The sequence below is a fragment of the Budorcas taxicolor genome, chromosome 19 (genome assembly GCF_023091745.1).
Source record: "Budorcas taxicolor isolate Tak-1 chromosome 19, Takin1.1, whole genome shotgun sequence".
In the NCBI taxonomy this organism is placed as follows: domain Eukaryota; kingdom Metazoa; phylum Chordata; class Mammalia; order Artiodactyla; family Bovidae; genus Budorcas; species Budorcas taxicolor.
Genome location: NC_068928.1, coordinates 3,242,045 through 3,247,212, shown reverse-complemented (window position 1 = coordinate 3,247,212; position 5,168 = coordinate 3,242,045).

Below are 5,168 nucleotides of genomic sequence, written 5' to 3'. Positions count from 1 at the left end.
TTTTTGTCCAATTTGGGATGAATAGGTAAAGGAGAAGGATCTCCCTGTAAATTCTTTCCTAGCCTTTTCCCTGGTTGGTACTCCATTCTTGCCATCATGTGATTTGCCTTTCCCTCATTGGAGAGAACTAGATGACATTGGGCAAGAAGATCTTATAAATTACAGGGAATGTCTGCAACAAAAGGCTGGAAATGAGCAAGTTGTCTATCAGGTCCTAGGCAAAGAAGAACTGTTGCACTTTGAGCAAGTTGTTGGGGTTCTTGCAAGCCTGATATTTTCTTCTGGGGTTCAGTCAAGGACCAATCATCTGGCCATTGATGAGAAGCAATGATGGAAATGTCAGCCCCAGTATCTTAGAGACCAGAGAAGGACTTTCCTCAAATTTTACCTTACAAGTGGGCCGACCTGAGAGTATTTGTTGATTAAAGCACACTACTTGATCACCCGTGTTTCCACATCCTTGTTCTCCTCTGGTGACAGGATTAAAATTGTTAGGGGTATGGTAAGGCAAGAGAAGGAGCTGAACAATTTGCTGACCTTGAGGAATGACATGGAATGAATGAGAGAGAGCCATTATTTTAATTTCTCCTGAATAGTCTGGATCAATAAGGCCAGGAAGAATTTGGAGGCCCTTAAGAGTAAGGCCACCTCTGTCCAAAATGAATCCTATGGTCCCCAGTAGAACAGGGCTATGGATCCCAGTAAGGATAGCTACGGAGGGATCCAATTCATTAATCTGAACAATTACTCTGGTTGGGAAGTCCCACTCAGCATTTTCACTGGTAGCAGCTGAGGCTGGAAATACACTGAAGAGTAGAGGTCCTCACAGGGTATGCCCCCATTGTCTGTGGGGCCTGAGGCTGGCCCCATTGGCTGTTTCCCAGTTGTAAAGGGAAACCATTTTTATGAAATTTAGATCTGCATTGATTAGCCCAGTGATTGCCTTTCTGGCACCAAGAATATAGTCCTGGTGCTTTATAGTCACCAGTAGGTGGAGGAATTGTAACACCTGTTTTGGGCCAGAATGGCAATCCTTTTCCATATGTTAGGGCTTTCCACATTGAAAGCATTTGGCAGGGGAAGAGCTAAAATTATTTTTAAAGGCAGTAGAACTTGTTTGGGTTAGAATGGTTTGTTTGTGAGCCTGTGTATCAATATTTTGACAAAATAGGCAAGGCTGCATTTTAACCAATAAGGTTAAGGGTGGCCTTGCAATCTTCATTGGCATTTTCATAGGCTAATTGTTTTAACAAAATGTCCTCCACTGTAGGACTGCTAATTTGACGGTGGAGAGCAGATGAGAGCCAGTTTACAAATTCAGTTCAGGGTCTTCTCCAGGTCTCTGTAATATTTTAACAAATGAACCAGTAGGCTCCCCAGGGTCTGACACTGTCTGCCACACCCTTCGGCACCATTTTGCAATCTGTTCATATGCTCTAGTTAGTGTACCTTCATAAGTCAACTGGGCTACTGGACTGGTATATTGTCCTGTTCTTGTGAGCATTTCAAAAGTAAGATTATGTCCATTGGCCAAATTAATATGGGCTTGCTCTTGGCACAACTCAGTATAAAAGGCAAAAATCTGTAAACACTGGGGACCACTTAAAGCAGCTTTGGCTAACATATTAACATCCTAAGGAGAGCATTTCCCATGCAAACAAATATCCAATAGTTCTTGTGTATATGGGGAATAGCCCCATTCAACCTAACGCTAGATTTTAATTACGTTAAAACCTTGACGTCAAAAGTTTCATGGGTTGCAACAACCTGGGTGGAATCATTGGGGTCAGGCCTATAATCAATAGGGAAAGCAAGATCCTAAACGTCCAAAGCACCAGAATGAAAGGCGGAGGTCATGGCCTGCTGAATCAGAGGCTTATCCTCCCGAGACATTGCTGGACCTGATGGAGGCGGTAGTGGCGAAAAATCATCCTCAGGCTTGGATGGCAAAAGGGCGGAAGGGTTAGCAGGAGCTGCCTCTGAGGACGCCGCCTTCTCACATGGTTTCTCACTCTGTAGAGGGTATAGGACCGATTACACTAGCCCCCAGGTCGCAGATACCCTCACGGGTATGTTGATCCCCTCTTCTGTGTGCTTTTTAAAATTTTCTCCCACTCGAGCCCAATTTTCAGTATCTAGAGTGCCTTCTTCTGGAAACCAAGGATTATATTTAACCACCTCTTTTAGCAGTTGCGTCAATTGCTCCTCTCACCCGTGCTCCAGCAGTCCGGAGGAGGTGCTTTAAAAGCTGGAGATAATGTTTCTCAGCTTTACTCAAATCATTCGCCATTGTTATCCTGACTTTGCAGGACAAGGGACTTCCCACCCTTAGAGTTTGAGGGCCTGGTGGCGATCCAGGTGTCTCACTTACTGCTCACTGTCTTCACTTTCAGTTTTCCCTTTGCGGGAATCCTTCCCGACTTCAGGACTTCAGGTCCCCTTGGGCGCCACCTGCCGCCTCCAGCATAGCGGGTAAGAAAGACTTGAAATAATGGGACGAGCGCATAATGAAAAGACAGACATGTAATTTGGTGAGCAGGCTGTCAGGGGGCCCTCCTGGAAACCAAGGATTATATGTAACCACCTCTTTTAGCAATTGCGTCAACTGCCCCATAGCAGGAAGATAAAATGGCTCCCTTCATCCGCACTTTTATTATAGAAGTCACATGAGATCATTAGGGAATAGCTATACTGGGGAGTCTGAATAGCACACCGTAAGGGAGTAAAGTTAAAGCTCTGCTGTTGATCAGGAACATCTTGTTTTGTTTCCATGGGGAGAGAGGCAGGGGTAGGCAGTGAGCAAAGCAGAGAGCACAACCCGCCCCAAGAATGTCCGTTTTGCATGCTTACTAGGACAGTCACAAGGGCTCAGTTTGCCTCACCCTCGAGTCATGCTGCAGATTCTGGTCTCTGCTCCGCCAGGCTGCAACACATCCAGCCCCTATATTTTAAAATAAATTGCAATGAAAGAAATCAGGCAAATACTTTGAAAAACAAAAACATTTCATATTTTTCACTTGAGTTTTAAGCAGCATCATCTTATTCATGCTTTTGTAGCACTATTATTGTTATTATTATTATTTTTTCTTTCACAGTTGACTTAGAAAGACAGTGGGATAAACACTACTCCACCGGAACAGAGCAAGTGGGTGGTTCAGGCACTCAGTCGTGTCCAACTCTTTGCAACCCCGTGGACCACAGCATGCCCCACTGCCCTGTCCTTCACCATCTCCCAGAGTTTGCTCAAACTATTGTCCATTGAGTCGATAATGCCATCTAATCATCACATCCTCTGGCGCCCCCTTCTCCTCCTGTCCTCAATCTTTCCTAGCGTTGAGGTCTAGCATTAGAGTCTTTTCCAATGAGTCAGCTCTTCTCATTAAGTGGCCAAAGTATTGGAGCTTCAGCTTCAATATCAGTCCTTCCAGTGTTGATTTCCTTTAGGATTGACTGGTTTGGAATTCAGGGTTGATTTCCTTTAGGATTGACTGGTTTGATTTCCTTGCTGTCAAAGGGATTCTCAAGAGTCTTCTCCAACCACAGTTCAAAAGCATCATATTTGTTCAGTGCTCAGCCTTCTTTATGGTTCAACTCTCACATTTATACATGACTAGTGGAGAAACCATAGCTTTGACTGTACAGATCTTTGTCCACAAAGTTTCAGTTGTCTTTGCTTTTAAATATGCTGTCTAGGTTTGTCATAGCTTTTCTTCCAAGGGGTAAGTTTCTTTTAATTTCATGATTGCAGTTACCATCTGCAGCAATTTCGGAGGTCAAGAAAATAAACAGAAGAGAGCAGGTCTAATATTTCTCTAATGAATTATCGAAAGCTCATACTTGGGTACACCACTAGTAGATCACAGTACTCATAAAATAAGTTCTGAATTTGATAAAATAACTTGTAGCATATAATTCCATATAACTGTGATACATAAATTTAATGTTAATTTTCTTCATTTACTTCAACAAATATTTCTCAAATAGTCACCATGGCTGATCTCTGGTTCTAGTTACTGGGAAGGATACAAGATATTCCTTTTAAACAAGGAAATTTGAATATAGTAAGATGGAATAGATTAATAAAAAATTCAAAGAAAATGTGAAAGATATTTTTAAAGAACACCAAATGAAGTTTTATAGATTTATAGAGGTATGGGAAATAATTTAAACTGGAGGTAATAGCCAAATGTTTACAAGCTTAATGTGCTTCATGTAATAGGTGAATTTTTTAATATGTGAGGATATCTGGAAATGTGAATATTATAATATTCAAAAGAAAATTTATTCCAGAGCTTAAAACTCTGATTTGGATTGATTTTTAAAATACAACTGTCAACATGCATTATACCACTTAGAAGCAGCATAATACTTACACTGACATGAAGCAAGTGTCTTGTATTTGCATGACTGCAGTCCCATTCTGCAAGTCGGACACGACTGAGTGACTTCGCTTTCACTTTTCACTTTCATGCATTAGAGAAGGAAATGGCAACCTACTCCAGTGTTCTTGCCTGGAGAATCCCAGGGATGGGGGAGCCTGGTGGACTGCCGTCTATGGGGTCACACAGAGTCAGACACGAATGAAGCGACTTAGCAGCAGCAGCAGCAGTCCCATTCTGCAGTAATCTTGGAGACCAGGAAAAGAAAATATGTTACTGTTTCCACTTTTTCTTCTTTTATTTGCCATGAAGTGATGGGATTGGATGCCATGATCTAAGATTTATGAATGGTGAGTTTTTAGCAAGCATTTTCACTCTCCTCTTTCACCCTCATCAAGAGGATTTTTAATTCTTCTTCACCTTATGCCTTTAGAGTGGTTACCATCTGCATATCTGAGATTGTTGATATTTCTCTTGGCAATCTTGATTCCAATTTGTGACTAATCCAGCCCGGCATTTCACATGATGTACTCAACATAGAAGCTAAATAAGCAGAGTGACAATATACAGCTTTGATGTACTCCTTTCCCAATTATGAACCAGTCCATTGTTCTACCTGTTGTTTCTTAACCTGCATGCAGGCTTCTTGGGAGATAGGTAAGCTAGTCTGGTATTCCCAACTCTTTAAGTATTTTCCAGTTTGCTATGATACACACACTCAAAGGCTTTAACATAGTCAATGGAACAGAAGTAGAAGTTTTTCTGGAAATCACTTGCTTTCTCTATGAG